Source organism: Tauraco erythrolophus, chromosome 3 (genome assembly GCF_009769465.1).
Source record: "Tauraco erythrolophus isolate bTauEry1 chromosome 3, bTauEry1.pri, whole genome shotgun sequence".
NCBI lineage: Eukaryota > Metazoa > Chordata > Aves > Musophagiformes > Musophagidae > Tauraco > Tauraco erythrolophus.
The window spans coordinates 23,881,354-23,905,197 of NC_141467.1; positions in this window are offsets into that span (position 1 = coordinate 23,881,354).

Sequence of the window (23,844 nt, forward strand, 5' to 3'; positions counted from 1 at the left end):
TTGGGGAAAGTAATGACCCCCCTGTGGTCAAACACTATTCTAAAGACAAACCACCCAAACCGTTAGACATGAAGGTCTTTTATAAAGACGCACTCACGGGTCAATGGTTAGGCCCCGTAAAAGTGATATATCTAGGACGTGGTTATGTATGTGTTTCTACCACTACAGGTAACATCTGGGTTCCGAGTCGCTGGGTAAAGCCTGCGGTGGGAGCTGCTGGAAGCCTCGGAAGTCAACAGTCTGGGACCCCTGTAGATGACCTTACCCCTTGAGACGCCAAAGGCACAAATCAAATGCCACGTCTGTGCCACCTGTGACCCTTGGGTTCTGTGCGTATGCTACACCTGTGAACGGAAGTGGTGGTGTCGGCTGTTTCGAGCCCAACGTTGGTGTGAACAGTGTTTAGTAGAAGAAGAAAGAGCAAGTAGAATTTTGTTGGTTACAGACACGAGTTACCAGATACCCGCAATTATTGGGTTAGTTGCCATAATTGGGACCACATAGTACGTAACCAAGCTCGGGAATTGCTACTCTTGCAAAAGGAGTGTAGCAGAGAGTGCTTGGTGCCCGCCCCTTGGTCAGTTGAGAAAGAGGAGTGGGAACAGACGAAGCTAAAGTGTGCGAAACGGTTTAAGTGGAAACGAAAAAAATGGCGTCATTAGTAAGTCAATTATATCTTATTTGCCTAATAACATGCAACATTTATACGCTTCAAAATAGTATCTTTGATCCAAGAGAAAATCTCTGGGTCACCTTAGCCCGCTCACTTAATACGACTAGTTTTTGCGCAAGCTTAGCAAGCCCCTCTTCTCCCTTTGCAACTTGCCTGATAGGTGTACCACTGAATGGGAGCCTTGAGCCCTTTAACCATTCCATGTCGGAACTAAGAAAACAATATAATATAAAAAATTATAATAATAATAGTACTCCTTTGTGTAAGTTGCACCCTTTCTTGTATTAAGGCTCTCTTTCTAAAAACAACCACTCGAGCATATGTTGTGCGAAATAAAAACGGGGGAATTGTGGAAGAATGGTTAACTGAGAGAGATCACGCAGACATTGGCCACCTAGCTAGACAAGACCTTGGGAAGCAAAGCACCCAGCTAGTTTAATTGGCCACCTAGCTAAACGAGACCTTGGGAAGAACATCCTGTTTTCCAGATGTCTACAAACAAACAGGATGCCTGCAGATAGATAAGGTACAGCAGAAGGGAGAAGGTAACCGCAGATAGGACCCAGGGGAGAAATTGATTTCAAATATATCAACCAATCATGAGCTTTCCTTTTGCAATATGCATGAGCTAATTAAAGCGATTATAAATGTAGTATTGTTTAGCAATAAAGACGAAGCCTGTTGATCACTCATATTGAGCGTCCTGGTCTTCCCTCCGTCGCAACAAATGGCAACAGTGGATTAGCAGTTTCTTTGCAATTTTGTTTAGTATAAGATTTAACAAACTCCACCAGGCTATGGGGTTTAAATGATCTAAAGAGTATTTCCTCCCACCCCCTCCTCCTTTTTTGTAATGTACTTTAAAATATGCATTTCATTGACCTTTACAGAGGCTTTGATGGAATGAAGTCCAGGGACAAGCTGAAGTTTTCTTCAAAAATCGTAAGAACACGACTAAGATTTTTACCTTTCAGAAGAAATGTTTGCCCTCATTGCTGGTGAGATGCTAGAATTTTAAGGTCAGCCTGAACCATCTATGGGAAAGAGATGGCAAAACAGCCCCCTGTCACAAAGAGAGAATAGAACTGAGAAAGCCAAATGGTGTTCAGGTCCTTCCCAGTTTGTAACCCTGCCAGCTGCATGGCCATATACAGGTTTGTGTTATTAAGGCACAAGACATAGGGTTTCCTCTGTCCAGACAACTATTATGGTGAAAGAGATATCCAGTCCCATTGATACAGTGGTGAACAGATACCCTGCAGAAGAAATCTTGAGGTTTGTCATAGATCGTCGTAGGGGATCTGAGTCTTTTGAAGTTATAAAGTTATTGACAGGACATCTTTGAATATAACAACTGTTTTTCCAAGATTTTTGCTCCAATTATTCTGAAGCATAGTGGATTGCCTAATAAGAAAAAAAGATATTATTTGGTTTATTACTAGATATAGAACAAGACTCCCTCACCTCCATTCCTGGAAAGATAATGGAACAACTTATCCTTGGTGCTGTCTCTAGGCATATCAAGGATAAGAGGGTCATTAGGGGCAGTCAACACGGCTTCACTAAGGGGAAGTCGTGCTTGACAAACCTGATAGCCTTTTATGAGGACATCACCCAGTGGGCGGATGATGGCAGAGCAGTGGATGTGGTCTATCTTGACTTCAGTAAGGCATTTGACACAGTCTCCCACAGCATCCTCACAGCTAAACTGAGGAAGTGTGGTCTGGATGATCGGATAGTGAGGTGGATTGTGAACTGGCTGAAGGATAGAAGCCAGAGAGTAGTGGTCAATGGGACAGAGTCCAGTTGGAGGCCCGTATCCAGTGGAGTTCCTCAAGGGTCGGTACTGGGACCTGTATTGTTCAACATATTCATGAATGATTTGGATGAGGGAACAGAGCGCGTAGTCAGCAAGTTTGCAGATGACACTAAACTGGGAGGAGTGGCTGACACACCTGAAGGCTGTGCTGCCATTCAGAGTGACCTGGACAGGCTGGAGAGTTGGGTGGGGAGAAATTTAATGAAATACAACAAGGGCAAGTGTAGAGTCTTGCATCTGGGTAACAACGACCTCATGTACCAGTACAAGTTGGGGACTGAACTGTTGGGGAGCAGCACAGAGGAAAGGGACCTGGTGGTCCTGGTGGACAGCAGGATGACCATGAGCCAGCAATGTGGCCTTGTGGCCAAGAAGGCCAATGGCATCCTGGGGTGTATTAGAAGGGGTGTGGTTAGTAGGTGGAGAGAGGTTCTCCTCCCCCTCTACTCTTCCCTGGTGAGGCCGCATCTGAAATATTGTGTCCAGTTCTGGGCCCCTCAGTTCAAGAAGGACAAGAAACTGCTTGAGAGAGTCCAGTGCAGGGCCACAAAGATGATTAAGGGTGTGGAGCATCTCCCTTATGAGGAAAAGCTGAGGGAGCTGGGTCTCTTTAGCTTGGAGAAGAGGAGACTGAGGGGGGACCTCATCAATGTTTATAAATATGTAAAGGGTGACTGTCATGAGGATGGAGCCAGGCTCTTCTCACTGGCATCCAATGATAGGACAAGGGGAAATGGATATAAACTGGAACACAGGAGGTTCCGCTTAAACATGAGGAAGATCTTCTTCCCAGTAAGGGTAATGGAACACTGGAACAGGCTGCCCAGAGAGGTTGTGGAGTCTTCTTCTCTGGAGATGTTCAAAACCCGCCTGGATGTGTTCTTGTGTGATCTGATCTAGGTGGTCCTGCTCAGGCAGGGGGATTGGACTAGATGATCCTTTGAGGTCCCTTCCAATCCCTAACATTCTGTGATTCTGTGGTTCTGTGAAGACTGCATATCTGAACTAGATAAACGTTCACTCTAGGACCAGTTGAGGATGTGACAGCAAGGCTGTGCTGGAGCTGGGTAGAGAGCTTTGCCAAATGTATCTCAGCTCTCACAGCTATGTCCCTCTGTGCTGTTCAGATAGGGAAAGCTGGCAGGAGGAGATGTACAGCCACACTGACTGGAGAGGCTTTGTGTGCTGGGAAACATCCTGCTGCTTATAAAGGGAAAAAAGTGTGAGCATAGTCAGCACTGCTTGCCGTTTTGAAGAGAAAGCTATCCTTTTTCTGACTGAATGAAATTACATATCAGACAGGAAAAAGAGAGCTTGGGATTTCCTATATGGTACAGGGCTTGAGATGGCAGCAGAAAAGAGAAATTCCACCAAGAATAAGGTGTGCATTTACACAGCACAGGATAAGTACAGAACAGTAGCATGTAGTATGGAAACAATCCTATACTTACCCTTATTACAGCACATCGTACTGGGTGAACTCTGCCTGATGAGTGAATTGCAAAAATGTTATCACATCTGTGTGGTAAACTTAGTCAAAGAACAAATTTTTACCAACTCAGTGCTGTGAGAGATCCTGATTATTTTTTTTTTACTCTCTCTTCTCCCCGCAGAACAACTGGTTTCATCCTCTGATTTAACCGGTGGTGAAATGGCATGTGTCTCGGAAGTATGCCAAAGACTGTTACCCATTTGTCAGAAATACATGTGTTTTAGCAGGCTATTTTCCACTGCTTATATTTGTTTAGAATTATACAAACCTGGATCAGCTTCTGTGGAATTTCTGAATTGGAGAGTTAGTGGAACCTTCCTTAGATCCATATTTTGAGAGACCCCTATAGTAGCACCTGGCATCACCAACACATCGTGTTTGTGTTCACATGGCCAAAAATTTACAACTCGTTGGAGCGACATGATTGAGAGTCAAAGGGATTATTCTGAATGCTACAAACTGAAAAGGTAAAGAAATCTGTCTTGACTGTGTAAAAAGAGCCGGTGCTCCCCAACTGTATGATCCTAGAAAAAGAAAGGCACAAAGTGTATCAACCATGCAGAAGAAAAAACAAGGGAAAATAGCCTTTAAATACCTGACCAGAAAGATTGGTTATGACAGAAAAGGATTTCTCCCCAGCTGTTTTAGAAAACAGATGTACATTAGAAACACCTGTTCTCTGTTTTACTTTTGGAACTTAAAAAGCATGGTAACAGTGAACTTCAAAAAAAAAAAAAAAAAGAAGATGAATGTGGTGTGGATGTTGTCTGCTGTGCTGCCAAGCTCAAAAATACTGTATGATATTGTAGTTGCTTGCGACTTCTGTACAAAGGATTGCTTGGCAACTTCTTGTTAATTTTTTCTGTGGTAAGGTATCCTTTTGCTAATTTCCAGACATCGGAAAACATGGTTATTTCTAGATGATTTTATAAACTCTGCTAGCAAATGGGAAGAAGATGAAAAGCCATGAGTAAGTATGGAAAGTATGTAGTATGAGGATCCAAGGAATTTCGATGTCATGCGGACAGCCCAAGATTTCTTCCATTGAGGAAAAAAACCATCAGTCTGAACACCAAGTATGTGTTAACCAACACCCTCCACACCTACCATGCAGAAGCTGTCGGCTACTGCCTTTGCCAAGCAGACATACTCAGACCAGCTGAAATTCTTTCTAGAGCTTTTTAAGACCAGCGTCAAAATGTCTTGTGGATTTCTGGAGGTAGATTTCATTTCTTTTTTCCCACCTGGAGGTATAGTGGGGTCTCCTTTCCCATTTATCATGTAGGAATTAATGCAATGAATTAATGCAATGAATCCTTGTCTCTAAACTGGAAAGACATGGTTTTGATGGATGGACCACTCGGTGGATAAGGAATTGGCTGGATGGTCGCACTCAAAGAGTTGTGGTCAACGGTTCAATGTCCACGTGGATCCCTGTGACGAGTGGTGTTCCTCAGGGGTCAGTACTGGGACCAGTGCTATTTAACATCTTTGTTGGAGACATGGACAGTGGGATCGAGTGCACTCTCAGCAAGTTTGCAGATGACACCAAGCTGCGTGGTGTTGTGGACACCCTGGAGGGAAGGGGTGCCATCCAGAGGGACCTCGACAGGCTGGAGGGGTGGGCCTGTGAAAACCTCCTGAACTTCAACAAGGCCAGGTGCAAGGTCCTGCACGTGGGTCGGGGCAATCCCAAGCACAAATACAGGCTGGGTGGAGAATGGATTGAGAGCAGCCCTGAGGAAAAGGACTTGGGAGTGCTGGTGGATGAGAAGCTCAACATGAGCCGGCAGTGTTCGCTGGCAGCCCAGAAAGCCAATCGTATCCTGAGCTGTATCAAAAGAAGTGTGGCCAGCAGGTCGAGGGAAGTGATTCTGCCCCTCTACTCTGCTCTTGTGAGACCCCACCTGGAATACTGTGTTCAACTCTGGAGTCCCCAACACAAGAAGGACATGGAGCTACTGGAGCGAGTCCAGAGGAGGGCCACGAAGATGATCCGAGGGCTGGAGCACCTCTGCTATGAAGACAGGCTGAGAGAGTTGGGGCTGTTCAGCCTGGAGAAGAGAAGGCTCCGGGATGATCTTATAGCAGCTTTCCAGTACCTAAAGGGGGCCTACAGGAAAGCTGGAGAGGGACTTTTTACAAGGGCGTGTAGTGATAGGACAAGGGGCAATGGATTTAAACTGAAAGAGGGGAGATTTCAATTAGATATAAGGAAGAAATTTTTTACATTGAGGGTGGTGAGGCAGTGGAACAGGTTGCCCAGAGAAGTTGTGGCTGCCCCATCCCTGGAAGTGTTCAAGGCCAGGTTGGATGAGGCTTTGGGCAACACAGTCTAGTGGAGAGTGTCACTGCCCATGCAGGGGGGTTGGAACTAGATGATCTTTGAGGTCCCTTCCAACCCAAACCATTCTATGATTCTATGATTCTATGAATTTCAAGATGTGGTCATATGGAAGAGGAAGATAATTTTGGTTTTATCTAGATTTCTAAGTATTGACACAACTCCATTGCACTCTCACACCAAGAAGCACAAAGACATGTGTCTAATGGGTCTGGCCATGATCCCTTTTATGCAACAAGGAACACAACATGTGACTTAAGTCCTCACTGCATCTTCTGACTTCATTTTAATTGATGACAATGAAGTGATTTTTAGGTAGATCTTTCACATCTTTCAGGAATCAATATTTATTTGACTCCTAGGCATTATCTTTTACCGCCTATTATTGTCTACTTCGTCCTCTTTAATCTTAGAGAAGGTGTCTACCTATTATCTTCTGCTTCTTTATTTTGTGTGCTTTGTGGCTGCAGTCTGCCTTCCTGCTGGAATATCAGGATGACGAAAGGCACAACCTGTGTGCTGTAACAGTGCTGCCATCCTTGTGCTGTCAGAGTGCTTATCTTCTGCTGTAGTCTGCGCTGTGCTATAGTCTTGGTGCATCATTCCTCTGAGAACTGGATCTTTGTGTTAAATTTGATTAGCCTTCTGGCAGGTAGCTTAGCATAAATATTTATTTTTGTAAATATATTTCCTAAGACCCTTGATGAAGCTTTGTTATTTCATCATCATATAGTCATCCTGAATCTAATAATCTTCTTGTCTCAGTTTCTGCCTGAGTGGATGAAAGAGGCCAGAACAACTTCTAGGTAGATTATATATAATTTAGTTCAGTTTGATTGTTCACAACCTCTGTATATGATCTTTAAGGCCAACTGTGTGTGAAGGTAGAACAGGGCTGGAGCGTGTACAGAGCCTGGTGGGTTTCCATAGATGAGGCCTCTGGGACAGAAATTGAAGGCCCATCTCTTCTAATTCTTCAGGGGCCAATCTTAGATAATGATTCATTTCTGCAGTCCAGACCAGTATAGTGTAGGCTCTGTTTAACCTAAAGGACATTACTCTCAACTTTCTGTCTTGTGGCCTCACAATACTTTAAAGCAATGTTGGATCATGTTTTTGCTCTTCACTTTTCTATAAATGTTCTTTAGGGGGAAAGTCTTTCTCACATAAAAGATGTCATGGGGAAGTCATTTCCCAATATTCTCCTGTAATCTCCACTTCAGTCCCTCAGTCCATCAGTTGCTAAGTTTGTAGAGAGCCGTTATGCTCAGGCATCACTGAGCAAGCTGCATTTAACTTCAAACTTTTCTGTCATCCATTTAGATTCTTTATGCTTTCTCTTGCTCATCTCTTGAATTGTCTCTAATTTTTCTCCTGCTTTGTCATAATGATGAACTGTTTCATACTGGAAGTTTGAATCTATTTCACTCTGCTATTAGTGCATTACTGTCCAAATGAAAGGACATAGAAGATGTTTTTGTCTTTTCAAAAAAGATTTGTTCTCTATTCAGCCTTGAATTTATGTGCTTCCATTTTAAATATATAGCTTTTTTAAATGCTTTGCAGTTACTGATATATGCAACCTGCATTTGTCGGTGTAGTATTCAGCCAGTTATTACCCACTTTACCCTCTACCTAGTTCTTTAGTTTCCAGATCCTGAAGTATCACTGCTTTCTGCAGTTCCTCGTGAGACTTTTCTTTTTACTTCTTCTCTCCTATTGTATCAGGTTTCTGACATACAATGGAATGAGGAGAGCTCCCTGATGTTTGTGTGTCTTCAAATTGGGCTACCACTAAGTTAACAACACATACTTCTGTAAGGATGCGAGTACAATCTTTGTTCTCATACTGGTGTAAAGTAGGTATAAGAATTCAGAAGTGACCTGGAAGGGCAAAGAATGACACAACAAGCCAGTGCTTGACAGAGCACCTGTCCTACCTAATTGTTCAATGTGAGTAACCTGTTGAGAAGTCTGGAGCTGATCAGTAAGGAGAAGAAGAGATGAGAAATGGAGTGTGGATAGAGGAATTAGTAAATTAAAAATGAGGTAACAAATTAAAAGAAGGTGATAGGTGGGCATAAAACACAGAGGTTAAAAAATGACATTATTAACTTAAATATTAATCGATGTTATTTGTCCTACCTCTTCGCCTGTGTTTCTCTTGATGAAATGAGGAAGATGGTAGTATGAATTACTTAAAGTTTTGAGTCCTTCATCTGAAAAACCCCACACTACAGCATAAAAAGGTAAATGTTTTATGCTAATAGGATCAATAAAGGCTATTTGCATTCATAAGGGAGGAAATGCTACAGGTTAAATGACTTCTAAGATCAGGAACAAATGATGGTTTTGTACCAGTTCTTAAGTCATATCACTATATTCCATGTGAATGGCCACATAAAATGTTAATAGCTGAAGATTAAAAAGAGCAACAGCTTTCCTTCGTATTGTCTGATGTAATGATTTAAAGTTATAATTTGTGTATTCAAAATTCTACAATCTATCTCAGTCAGCAAGGACTCAGTGCTTATATGCAGTAGTGATTCATCCGATTACACAGTATCATAGCAGCTGTAGGTGTTGTCCAAATTCTGTTATTCTAAATCACGTGGTGAACATCCAGCCCAATGTTCTACAAACTCCCACAGCCATGCCTCTAATGAAAGAACTTTTTCTGCTGTTGTCTTTTCCTTCAGTGTGTCCTGGTTTTGACTGGGACAGAGTTAATTTTCTTCATAGTAGCTAGTATGGGGCTGTGTTTTGGAGTCGTGCTGGGAACAGTGTTGTTAAGGCAGAGATGTTTTCACTATTACTGAGCAGTGCTTACACAGAGTCAAGGCTTTTTCTGCTGCTCACACCAACCCCACCAGTGAATAGGCTGGGGGTGCACAAGAAGTTGGGAGGGGACACAGCCAGGGCAGTTGACTCCAGCTGACCAAAGGGATATTCCAGACCATATGACATCATGCTCAGCTTATAAAGCTGAGGGAAGAAGGAAGGCGGGAGTGTTCCGAGTGATTGCCTTTGTCTTCCCAAGTAACTGTTAAACATGATGGAGCCCTGCTCTCCTGGAGATGGCTGAACATATGCCTGCCGGTGGGAAGTGGTGAATGAATTCCTTGTTTTGCTTTGCTTTTATTTGCAGCTTTTTCTTTACCTCTGAAACTGTCTTGTTCTCAGCCCATGAGTTTTCTCACTTTTACTCTTCCGATTCTCTCTCCCTTCTCAACCGGGGTAATGAGCAAGCAGCTCTATGATGCTTAGTTGCCAGCTGGATTAAACTATGACACAGTGGTTTGGTGCATTTTTCTTCTTTTGAGCTTCTTCAGGAGGTAAAACCTAAGATATATTCATATCAATTTGATGCAACATTACTACGTCAAAGTTGCAGATATCCTGATGGTCACATACCCATGAACCATGGAATTGTTTTAGCTCATGACTATGAGGTATCTGTGCTCCAATTACACTGGAACAAGCACTTCTTGAATTTTGTTTGTTTGTGTTCTCTGCACTAAACACTTTCTTTTCTCTCTACAAGGCCTTTTTTTCACATTCTTACCTTCTGTATAAGTAGTGCCAAAAAGTAAACTACAATTCTGCACTTCATGCTTTGTACTTACTTTTACGAGGCATGGATAACTTTTCTACCATACAATTCACATGGGAAAATCTGCATAAGGCTGAAAGGTATAAGACACTAACAACAGAACTCAAAGATATGCAGGAAAGAAATATCTGGGGTAGAGAGTTAAAAACAGTCAAGATGGTATTAAAGACCCCTGTGGTTATGTCAACCGTCGAACTTTATTAAAAATGAGTAGGATTGGCTCACACTTGTGAGTCTTCTTAGGTTCAATTTCTGATTTAACATTAAAATTATTGGAAAATGGTCAAAGGCTTGCTTAAGTAGATATCAAGAAATAGACTAAACATTTTGACTATTAGACATAGACATTAAAGAGTAGTACAGATGAGTAGAGTGAGATGCCTAGTGCTGAGAAACCAATGTCCAGACTAGATGTGTTTCAGGGAGCTTTATTTTCTTCAAGCCTTGGCCTGGTCTCATGGATTGAATGGTCATGTGGAGTTGGACCACATTAGTTGTGCTGAAGCACGTCTTTTAGTTTAGCTTCATCCTGAAAAAATGAAGCAGCACAGTCCTCGTACTGTGACACCACTCCACAATGTGTACCACAGCAGAGAAATAGGGATGATCAAGACACTTGCTTGAGAAGTACCCTCCTGAGCTAAACTAAAACACTCTGCAACACAGCCTTTATTGCTAATATCAAAACAGTACCCTGCCTCCTTCATCTTGACTTACCCCAGTGGAAGGAGAGGAGTTTGTTTTCTGGAAACACTATATTAGGAAAAAAAACCAGAAAAACCTGCACCTTTAGTTTTATTTGAGCCCTTAGTTAATATATTCAGTAAAATTAGTTAACCAAATCATTTTCATTAAGCCCACATTAGCACTTATTCTTTTATTACCATGGTTACATTATTATTATAACTTAACCTGCACATCATTGTCAGCAAGAAAGAAAAATCCCATATATTCAAAAGTAATAAATATATAAAATATCTTCTTTTTCTTCAATAAACAAGATCACTGTGACCTTTCCATATAAGCGAGCAGTTTATTAACATACCTGTGACACAACTCAGTTCTAAGGCCTAAGTATTCTCCACTCACAGTTTTGCAAAGCTGAAATACTTCAGCTGGGAAAACAACTCCCACTACTCCACTGTGGGTTGGTGCACATCTAGTGTGCCAGTGACTCTGGACCTAGGAGCTTTCACAGCTCATTACTTCCTACACTCAAGATGAACTTATGTTATGGGATTTACACCTGGGTAGCTAGGGGTCTGTTTATAGCTTAGGCTCAAGGATTACTTATCTCTACCCTATTTTCTAGTTATCATTTACTCTTAGGTTTTCAGTACACCAATAAGAACAGATTGACCTGATGATGCATATCATAGGACACCTAAGAATTTAATAAAAGAGGAGCTTGCCTGAAATTATGTTAGTTCAAAGACAAAATTCTACCAACACCTTCTGTTTATGACGAAAACAATCTATTCTCATAATACACCTTTCTCAACAAAAATGTGAATATGATGACAGGGTAAATTCCCTTGAAGAGCAGAGTATGCCAATCAAACTTGCACCCTAACTTATTCTATGAATTTCTTTCTGGAGGCCCCTACTGGAGTACCTGAATGGCTTGTAAGGAATAGTGACAGCCCACAGCGTGAGATTAATGTAGACCTTCTGATCTAGACCTACTTTTTACAAATTAGGAAACTGACAAATAAAGTGAAGAAATGACTTGCACAAAATTCCAAAAAGAAAGAAAAGATGCCAGTAAGTTTTACAATAAAGAATTGGCGATGTTAGACAAAAGCAGAAAGTCTGCAAGGAAATCAAAGCAATATTTTACTGCTGTAAGACCAGTATGTATGAATCGTTGACTTGAACATCTGGGAATAAAACATACCTTGTTATCTCTCTTTCCAATAATCTGGGATTAAAAGGAATGTTCACAAGATTTTTTTTTGTGATTTATAAGCAAAAGCAGCAGAATATTTTTAAAAGGCTTGTCATCTCTCTTTGAGCAATTTCCCCAAACTTTTTTATCTTTTTAGTGTTAAGACTGAAGTAAAAACATGTTCATGTGGCAATGTCATTCCATGCTAACTATGCAGAATGGAAACAGAACAAGATAAATGAGAAAGCACTCATGTCAGATATGTCAAACACAGGGCAGGGAAAAATGGAGTACACCCGAAAATCCTCTCAGTGCCTCAGCCAGGGTGCAGAGATGTTTCTAAAACTCTTGCTTGGGAATCTTCATCTCTCATTTTGTCTGACAGAGCTTTAACTTTCCTGCTTCTGAGTACTCACAAACTCCTCAAACCGAAGTCATGCTCCTCGAGACTTTTTTTTTATCTGAAGGCACCTCTAGTCTTCAAGCCTCCACCCTGTAATTACATCCTTTTCATCAAGTCTGACAGATACTCCCCACACTATTCGTGACCCAATTCCTCTCCTTGCTCCTGACTAACCTTCCCATACAATCCTTTTGCCTTCAAACTGCATCTCACCTAGGCCTTTCTGGCTCCATTTCCAGTTTCTTCCATTTACATTCAAATATTTTAAAACTGCATTCCTGACTGTATTTGAAATGATAGCCACCTCTTGGATCCTTTCCTATGGATTGCCAGAACCTGTTGCTGCATTCATTTTGGCACTAAAAGTCACTTTTCTTAGCTGTCTCAACCTGTTATTTGTGGGGCATTTAAAATTCTAGTTGCAGGCTATAAATGTTAAAAATCTCTCAGAATTCTCTGACAGGGGAAAACAAATACGATATGTCCCAGATCCTAAACAAACCAACTAACTTAGATGTTAACCCTGATTTCAACTGGGGCATTGAACTAGATGACTTCAGCGTGTCTCTTCAAACCTCAATCCTACTATGAGTCTTTGACCAGGAAAAAAACGGTCTGTATAGTTGTCATAGAAACCCTACTGAAATCTCATAGCAATTAAACATTTTTCGCAATGAGTGTTTTATAGAATCCTCTATACTGTTGTCCACCTAAAAGACAAACCAAACCCAAAGTGATCAACGTGACAATGTGATCGAGCAATGTGTTTTTAGTGAAGGAAATCAAACTTTCCAAAGAATGACTGTAATTCCAAAGACTAAATCACTTTTCAGGTATGTACATTTTGTGTTCAAAAGAGGCATTTGCAATGTAAAGGTTTGGAAAAGGTTTCATTTGTTTGGAAAGGTGAGGAAAGGCAAACATCTTAGAAAATACAAAGAAGAGTGAAAAATGGTAAAAAGTTTTCAGAATCAGTTGGTTGTGACCAGATTGTAAAACAGATTGCCAAAAAGCTAACTGTAGTGTGTAATCTATTGCTTAAATCTACATTGTGACCAAAGAAATAGAAAGTGGTAAATGTCATGCAAAACTTTGAAAAGTGCTCCTGGGTACTACAAGCCAGGAAGTCTCTCTTTCATGCAAAGAAAGTTGAGTGGAAGCGGAATGAAAGAAAGAATGAATAGAATTGATGATTAAAAAAGAAAAATTCAACATAGTTTTTAGAGAGAAGTTGTCCCTCACAAATTGATGATCTTTTTTTTAGGCAATGAACAAACAAATGGACAAATATACTTGGATTAAAAAAAAAAACCCAAAACATCCGGTCAAGATGTCTCATTAAAAGTGCTCTCATCAAAAAAATAAACTTCTAATTAAAAGAGAGAAAAGAAAGGATGAGGCTAAACAGCTAGTTCTCACAACAGGTCTCCTTTATTAACAGGAATATACCCTGGGATGCATGCTCAATATATTCATAAATTATCTTGAAAAACTGTAGGATAATGAAAATTCAAAATTATTCAAAGTAGACACAACTAAAGCTGATCATAAAGATTTCGAAAAGATCTTAGAATTTGAAATGACTGTGTGATAAAATGGCAGAAGTTCAATATTATTAGTCACAAAGCTGCAGGAAAGACAGCAGGAAACAACCCTGACTGCCCATGTATAATGATGAGCTATTGCTACTCCTGAAAGGAATTTTGGAGCTATTGATAGTTGTTCTTGGTGAACACTAGTGCTCAAGGAAGACAAAGAAAAAGTAAATCAGGAATTAGAGAACAAAATCAAAAATATTATTCTACTGTGCAAATCCACAGCCATCCTACAATACTGTATATGGTTTTGACTGCACAGTTTTAAAAAGATGAGTCATAACTTATAGGTACAGAGGAAGAAACAAGAGTGATCAGAATATATTGGCTTCTACTAAGCAGAAATTATGTGGAATTTTTCAGCCTGAAAAAAAACGATAACAGAAGGGGATGACGAAGACGTGGAAAATCCTTGGAAAAGCGATAAATTATTCTGTATTTTCTGTGATCTGTTCTCAGGTTTGGAGGTCTCTCCTTGGCAAGAAAGCAGTCACAGACTGGCTGGGTAGCACTCCACAGCACAAAGACTGAGCTTCCGTAGTAGCAAATTGAGGCTGAGGATGTCCCAGAATGAACTCTGTTGTCAGCCCATGATAGCTCAGGGTTTGTTACCACATGTGCTGCGGAGGCTTTTGCAGGAGCTCAGGCAGACAGAAAGAGAGCTCTAACTGCTCCTGTAACTCAGAACATGTCCCACTTCTGAAATGCAGAATGGTAAGTCACTCTGGTGGACAGGCACTCTCCTGGACAGGAGATCAAAGCATCTTTTTGTCATATGCATTTGCTGCCTAGCATCCTACCTACCAATAACTTTCTTGATACTTGGTGCATATGAGACTGGAAAAATAGCTCTCCCCCTACTAGACAGCCAAAGCTACAAAAATACCCAGAGTACTGTCCTGCCTTCTATATCCTGTGTGGGGAATTTCCTCAGTTGGATATGATTTGGTACTTAAAAGCCAAGGCAGCTTGCAATCATAGACACAGACTGTCCCATGCCAGTTGGCCTTAGTGCCTGGGAATGTTACCAGGCATATTTAATTTGCTGGTAGAAACACTTGTCAGGCTTCAATGCGATATTCCTTTCCTCTACTGTCTTTTGACTAATTTCCACAGAGAAATCTTGTGGCTGTTTCTTCTCTAAATCTTTGTCCTCTTTCTGAAGTCCTTTTGACAGTGGATGACTCTATCTTTGTGCAGACTACGTGGGTTTTGCCTGCTCTCTGCTTGTGTACTTGCTGTCTTAGGCAGAGTCTGCCTTGTCTCCGTCCTGAGGCAACTAATAAGCCTCAACTGTCCTGACTCAGTGCTACCTGAGACCTCCACCTAATCACCCTGTCCCAAGGCAAAGTGGGTGTTGGTCTCTTCTCCCAAGTAACAAGCGAAATGTCCTCAAGTTGCACCACGGGAGGTTTAGGTTGGATGTTAGGAAAACTTTCTTCACCAAAAGGGTTGTCAAGCATTGGAACAGGCTGCCCGGGGAAGTGGTTGAGTCACCATCCCTGGAGGTATTTAAAAGACGTGTAGATGTGGTGTTTAGGGACATAGTTTAGTGTTGGACTTGGCAGTGTTAAGTTAAAGGTTAGACTTAATGATCTTCAAGGTCTCTTCCAACCTAAACAATTCTATAAGGCCCAGGAGCTCTGTTTAACATCAGTCCTGGATATTCAGTTCCTGCCTAAACTGAGTCATTGGAGTTTTGGTCTCTAGTTCAGCCATAGCTCCCATTGATCCAGACGCTGTCCTCCAGATTAACCTCATGGCTTGACCTGGGACCTGACTCATCACAAGGAACTTGCCTGAGGATCTGGACCCTTGGTTGAACCCAGCCACTGTCACTGCGCCTGCTCTGTTTGCCTTGCTTCAGCACTGTGAGACTGGGCTCTGGCTGGTGAGACCTTTGCCTGCCAGCTGTGCTATTGCTCTTGATTCCTGGTTCTCTGTCCTTTAGCAAGCATCCAGCCATCGCTGCTCTTTGACATGCCCTTATCCACCTCCTTTTCAAAAAAATAATTGTTTCTTGGAACTAACATTAGTGTGACCAAAACCAGGACATTCCTGCTATATGTTTTTGCTTCAACAGTGCAAAGATTTTTATACGACTTATGAAGTTACTCTATTTGTATTACGTAGGGCAATTGCACAGCATTTTCATTCTGTCTCTGCATGAAAATTTGTTTGCTTAGTAGAACCATGCTACTGCCTCTTTTTTAATCTTCTGGCCAGAGTGTTAACATAGTCCACGGACTCTAGGGTTATGTGTATTGACATACCATGAATTAAACAGTGCCAAGCACATAATCTAATAGTGATACAGGATTCTCCAGGCTGATTAACATTTAATAAGCTCCTGTGGCAGGTGTTTAGCTGCTCCAACTGGCACACTCATCATCTATGCCTGGGTATGGTCTGAATGTGAGAACAATCCTAGTAGGCAGTATGGACAATGCAATGCCACTCTGTCATCTTCACTCTGACAGTCTTTCAGCCCTGTCTCAGATGACTTTAGCTCTGCATCCTCTCTTCCATGTTTATACTTGACCTAGGGCCACATCAAACACAGCCATTGCACTGTAGTAGAGAAACATCTCTTTTCCTCCCTTCCTGGAATATCAACTCAAGGAAGGAGAGCTCCATAGTTCTCGTTATAGTCAAAGGACAACAGAGAGCTATGTACACCAAGAAGATGGCAACCATTCTTGGCCCAATGTGCTGGAAAGGAGAAAAGAGACTGAGGATGCCACGAAGGGCTGTGACCGCTCTCAGTGACCTCTCACACAAAGTGTATGTAAGAGGAGAGAGTTGCACTATTCACTTGAATGCCGGGAATTGCATGCAAGGCCACAAAACTAGTTTTTCCTTGACCAGGCAGATGGAGGGCCTCATTTCAGCCAGGAAAAATAATTGTGTGTGCCTGTCTGCAACCCTGAAAATGTTTCAGCTCAATAAATCTTTCTCTGAGTTGGAAAGTACCAGCCTTGCAACCCCCTGGCCAACTAATGAACCAATCAGGAGATATGTACGTGGCTTAGCCCAACATCTGGGTATTTAAAAAACAAACACTGCCGTGAAAACTTCAAGGAGTGCAATGGATCTGAGTGGTCTTTGTTCACATATTACTCCTCGGTGGTTGGGGATACCTGATGTGATGACAGTGAGTATATAGAAGCAAGTAACATATTGACAATTATTCTTAAATGGTGTATTAGATTAGAATACTAGTATAATCAAGTTGCAGCTGTGATTAAATAAAGCCTTAACTCTTTCCTATAGGCTGTGTTGTGAGAACATTCCTGGCAAAGAACAAGATTAACTCAGGAAGCTGACAAAGGCCTCATCTCTGGGCCACCCTCTGTTCTTTGTCCATGATAGAATCAAGTCAGCTTGGTTTCCATGGTTTCCAGCAGAGGAGAAGGAAGAAAGCAGGGATAGATTTTTGCTAGGATCAGATGCTTGGTATGAAGTATACACAAAACCGGGCAATATGCCATGGCGAGCGAGGGGAGAAATCTTTCATCACTCCATCTGATAGTTTCCTATAGCAACGGGAGCAGTAAAAGCAATAGCTGCAGAGGCATACAGCTGCATAGCAACCAGTTATGTCATACAAAAGAGTTCCACACCCCCTCCTAGTGCATGCACAGTACTATTAAAGAACCATTTGATTAGGTATGTGCGTCTCCCAAACAAGGTCAAGCTTGGTAGACACAGCACTCAGATGATTCTACTTCCCTGCCCTGGGAGAGGATGGAGCATCACTCATTCTGACCTCAAAGAGGTTCTCTGGAAAGCAACAAAAGCCACTGGATTTGCATGGTGCCACTTGGGTTAAGCAGTATTCATGACAATAGCTCCTCTCCCACACTCAATGTTAATTATGACCCCACTTCAAGTTCCTCAGTCTTTTCTGCCTCCCTCAACTCTAGGAATGGGTCTCCTTTGACTTCACCATATAGTGTCCACCTCAGTTCTTGAGCAGCTCTGTCTTCCAGTTGCTTGCCAGTGATGGTCTGTGGTCAATGAGCACACTCCACAGGCTGTGCTGCCCCCACCGTTTTGGAGCATACTTGGCCGATCTCGTCCACGGCTCTGCTATCAGATTTCCTGGGAGCAGGAAAGGAACACTTATAACTCAGGTGCAGGAACAGAGAGTGTCTTTGAAATGGGGGAAGATTGTACCCATTTGCTGTGGGCATGCTTGTGCAATGCTGGTGTCTGGCCAGACCCAGGAGAGGGCCAGCAAAGGTTGCTGTGGTCACCACAGGCTGCCCTTCCTTCCTGTAGCACCAACACCAGAGTTCCTCCTGCAGGAGAAGTACGTCTCATCCTGGTGGAGAGTCTGGACACTATGCAATGCTCTAAAAAAAGCCCAAAATCCTAGGATACTAGCCATTGTTGAATGAGGTTTCTTCTCCCTGCCCTCTAAGTCCATGTTTCCTTTTTCCTTTCCTAGGTAGACAGAAGGTACCACCAAACCTAGGAGCCAGGCATCAACGCTGTAGTACACCTCCTTTGCATGCCAGGAGTCCATTGGACTCTGCTCAGGTTGATCTGGGCCAACTAGTATGGGTGGCTGGAGATGGAGGGACTGCTGTATTGGGAGCAGGAGGAGGAGCTGGCAGTTGTGAATGCCTGATGAATGTTTTGCCCGAGCTGATCTTGGTGAGGGACATGTGCACCGCCCTGCTGTGTTCCCCGCAGTCACGTTCCTTGTACTTGAAAGACAGCAGTCCATCTGACATGGATGCTGGCTGTGCAAACCTACTCTCCAGCTACTGATGCTTTGATTTGTGTTCATGGCAGGCTGTCAGCTGAAGAGATGACAGATGGTCTGCACTTCAAGCCTCTGTGTTTGTTGCACAGTCTCACGAAGCATCTGATCCCAGAACCGGGTCCAAGTTTTCTCCTCTTCCCTCCCTTATCAGCAGGAGGGACAAGGATACTTCTTATACCTGCCTCTGTTCTCAAGGCAGATGTCACTAGTGCTGGTGGTGGAGCAGGAGAGCTGTGACTCCTCTTGCACCAAAAGCAGATGGCTCAGGAATGGCCCCAAAAGAAGCAGCCTTTGATTCTCTAGGCCAGGATTCTGGCCAAGGACAATGGTGGCTGAGGAGGATAGGAGATGGTGTAGGCCCTTAGTACCCAAAGACAGGAAACCATGTCACAATCAAATATTTGGTGAGATTAGCAGAGTAGGGTCAGCCACGACAAGTTATGCCAGATGTGTGATTCAGGTCTGTAGCCTGCCTCAGGTCTCTAGCCTGCCTGAAGCCCATTGTAGACTTCTTAAATTTACCCTGGCACTGCTTCATGGTTTGTATTCCTCATGCTGTCTCACTGTCCCTCCAGGCGGTGAGGGAGATGCAGCAAAGGCAAGCTCTTTCCTTCTCCTGTGCTTTTTCTTCACAGGCAACTGCCAGAAGTGGAGCGAACATGTGAATCATCACTGTATCAGAACACTGCTTTTCAGTTCCCCAGAATGAGGATTTATGCTACCCTGGGGATCAGATCCTTTAAGCCTGAAAATGAAAATTGTTGATGCTCTTTCCTCAGCTAGATTGTTAAATAACCTTCTGGTTTGGTCATTCATGGGCTTCAATGATTAGCCTTTCTCTCCTGTCTTGAGCAGCAACATTTGCAAGGCTCCTCAGAGGTAAAGCAAGGTACAAGGGAAAAATCAAGCATCTGCTGCAGAGTTCTGCAACAAGAGAGTACTGAGAACGATGAAAGAACAAACTGAAGAGGCAAATCATACATATAAATGAGACAGAAAAACCTTGGACATCTGGAGGTAGAGACATCTGAACATAAGGAGGAAAAAGTGAGCTGAAAGAGATCAGCAAAACAAGCTAGGACTTAACTGTAGGAGGGCCGAAGCCTGGCGCTAAAGCAGAAGAGCAGGTGCAGTGCATGTTCTGCCATGACAAGGTTAATTAATCAAAAAATCTTTGCTAATTGGATTTGGCACAATGATTTTACAATAGAACTGGGCATTGTATCTTGTGGGGCATGACATTCTTAATGCAATAGTAAGAAGTCTTAAAGCTAAACTCTGAACTCTGGTCAAATAAACACAAATGAATGAGAATGAAAAATGTAGAATTATTGGCAATATCAACACAATTAAAATCAAAATGTAAGTATGTCTTATAGCAAGCATATAAATGAAAATTAGCTGCCAGTGTTAATAATGCAGCCAGAACATTTGTTTGCATGAAAGATAACTTATCTTAATCTTCTTGAAGATTAGACCTACTTAGTGTCTCCCAAGAGTGATAGCATCTCGAGACTGATAAAGCAGTAAAAACATGGGTTTACAATAATTGCAAAACACCTTAGGCCTTTTCTTAGATATTGGCCATTTGTACCAGCATTTAAGTCTCTCTCTTCCGCTGGAGGAGCAGCCTGAGCCTTCAAATTTCTAAAAGCTCCACAGTCATCTTGTGGATTTGAAGGTCAGGGACAGCCTTAGCTGCCATGACCATGAGATAGTGGAGTTTAGGATCCTGAGTCGAGGGAGCAAGGTAAATTGCAGGATCACAACCCTGGGCTTCAAGCTCAAGAATAGTTCATCCTGACATGCAGGAATTCAAGCAAAAGTAGCTAGCAGTTTGCATGGAGCTTCTGACTAAAACAAGGACATAGTACAAGGTGCTCCTGACTAAAATCGGATATAAAAAAGTAGTGTTCAAGAGGTGGAAGCAGGGACAGATCACCCATGAGGAATACAGAGGCACTGTCCGAGCCCACAAGAGTGGGTAGGAAAGCCAAAGCCCATCTATATTGAATCTGGCAAGGAACATGAAGAGCAGTAAGAAGAGCTTCTACTGGTGTATCATCAACAGACCCATGACTAGGGCCCAGCGCTGCATGGGGCAAGTCAGGGGACACAGAAAAGAATAAAGTACTCAGTGAATCTTGCCTCAGATTTTACTGGTAAGACCAGCCTTCAGGAGCACCAGGCCTCCAAGAGCAGTGGAAAAATCTGGGCAAGGAAGACTTCAACGTCAATTTGAGTTACCAAGTTAGGGAGTATTTAAACAAACTGGACAGACACAAGTCTGTGTGACCTGATGAGATGCACCCACGAGTGCTGAGATTGCTGGCTGATGCCATTGTGAGGTAAGAATATGCTTCCTTCTCTTACAGTTAAGACCACCAGAGAATGCTATGATTTATTTACGTGAAAAACTAAAGAAAAAAATAATCAAGTGCTACAGCGCTCAGTTCAAAAGCATCTGAAACACCATGTAGAAACTCAGTCTTTTGCAGAAAATCAATGCATTGATTGCTTGAGGTTTTTTTGTTAAGACAGGAGAACAGGAAAAGAAAGAAAAGTAAAATGAAGGCCCAGGCAAGAAATTAGCCATTTGTTTTGGAGCCACATTGGGGAAAGTTCTTATTTTTCAAATCCAGAAATAAAAATCACCACTTTTTTTAAGCCATCCCTAATTCTCTGCCTTTTGGCTAAGCCCTTTCTTTTAGCTCTGCTAAGATGCAAAGTGCAGTGACGGTGACAAGCTCAAATGACTGCATCCTGTCAGCCAGGCAGTGCTCTCAGTTAATTTCATAGATTTCATAGATTTCTAGGTTGGAAAAGACCTTAGAGATCATCGAGTCCAACTGTCCCTAATCCCCATTAAACCATATCGTTAAGTAGATCATCCACCCTATTCCTAAACACATCCAGGGATGGGGACTCAACCACCTCCCTGGGCAGCCTATTCCAGTGGCTGACAACCCTTCAGAGAAGAAATACTTTCTAACATCCAACCTGAATCTCCCCTGACTAAGCGTATACCCATTTCCTCTTGTTCTATCACCCATCACTAATGTAAAGAGCCCTTCCCCTACCTCCCCACCATCTTTTCTCAAGTATTTGTAGGCTGTAATCAGGTCTCCCCTCAGCCTCCTCTTCTCCAGGCTAAACAGCCCCAACTCCCTCAGCCGCTCCTCATAAGTTTTATTTTCCAGCCCCTTGACCAGTTTAGTCGCCCTTCTTTGGACTCGCTCCAGGAGCTCAATATCGCTCTTAAAGCGAGGGGCCCAAAACTGGACACAATATTCCAGGTGCGGCCTCACCAGTGCCGAGTAGAGGGGCAGGATCACTTCCCTATTCTGCTGGTTACACTATTCTGATACACGCCAGTATCCCCATTGGCCTTTTTGGCCACCTGGGCACACTGCTGGCTCATATCAAGCCGGTAGTCAACAACACCCCCAGGCCTTCTCCGCCAGGCAGCTCTCCAGCCACTCTTCCCCGAGCCTATAGGGATGCTTGGGGATTTATACCCAAGTGAAGGATCAATGTTTAGCTTTGAAGACTTTTGACTGAACATCCTGTTTCAGTAAAAGGCTGAGTTACCTGGGTAATCCAGATATGGATCCATTACGCTGAACTGCCACAAGCTGCAATGAAACATGTTGCAACTATCATTGGTAAGAGTACGGAAAAAAAGATGGCAAAGTTATGGGGGCTGTGCAGCCTTTGATAAAGATCCTAATGAAATTAATAACTCTGGCTGTCCTGAAAGCCAAACTCATGGACATCTATTAATATTTTGATTTTAATGGCCCTATTAAAGCATCAGGATATATATATATATAGGAGGCCAGAAGCACTGAAAGAAGAGAAGAACAAAGGAGCAGTCTTTTCAGCAGGCATATACAAAAGATCCAATTTAATTAAAGATACTGTAATTTCTCCTTCAAACTGGTGGTGTAGTGATGGCTTGATCGAAATAATAAAATGCAATCAATTATGATATTGCATAGGGTGATGGCATTTTAATTTCCACATAGCCCATTACTTGCCCATGAGCAGCAATTGCCGAAGGCCACTGTCACTGTCTTATGTTGAGGAATAATACTTTTACAGATTGCAGTAACTAATATGGACATAGATTATGTTTGAAACATATAGTGTTACAATTAATTTATTACTATGTCTAATAGAAGGCTTTGACTTTGTCGTTCTCTTTTAGGAAGGAATGAAAACAGAATTTTTAAAGAACATAAAAAAATATATTTTTTTAAAGTGATATTAAAAATACATACATGCATCTTGTGAACATCAGTAAAGAAGGTCAGAGGAAGAAGGAAGTAGAGATGGAGATATCACTGCAGTTGCTGACAGTTGCCATACCGTATACAAAGTCAAGACAGGTGAGATTTACTAGAAATGAAAAAGACAGCAAATAAGCACATGAAATGAAAGAATTGAATGTGGAAAAAACAGGGAAATTAATAATAGGGCCTACATGTAGTGATGCATATTTGGTGATACAAAACACAGCACTAAATAAAAGTAAGACTTTTAAAACCATCAAGAGAGTGAAAGGATTGATGTCTCTTGTGAGTGGCATGCTGAGAAAATTTGTCCCTTTTACTATAAGAATTCTCAGGAGATTATAATGTCAGTATCAATGCTTCTGTACAGCTAGAATTGTTTCTTCCTCTATAAAAATCCAACTTTGGGCAATCAATATGTTCTAGAACTTGTAAATTATATGAAAAAGTTATTCTTTTAAAGAAATAGGAAATTAAGATCTATAAAAACGCACTGAAAATTGTATATTAGTGATTTTCAAAACTTAGCTTGCTTTGTGCATTTGGGAAGAAACGTAGTGGTGACAGGCTTTAAATTCTACTGTCATAAACCTAAGTCAATAGGGGTTGCATCTGAGCCAGGCCTCGTTTACGTAATAACACTCCGCAGGCTCATTTAAGCCATCCATAATGTGTGCAGCCTTATGGATTTCAGCCAGTCTGTACTGACAGAGTTGTTTTGACAGAAATAAACAGTGCTCATGGTCGGAATGTAGAATGGACTTTGCAGTTCTGATTTGATTACTGATATACTTAATTCACACAGGGTTTTTGCAGAATCAGAGGTTTAATATTTTTTCAATTAAAAAAAAGAGTTTTTCTATTGAGACTGTTGACATATAACAGAAACACATTTCTTTACTGAATTTCATTTCACTTATCTCTTTGATTTGCCTATACTTCATGTTC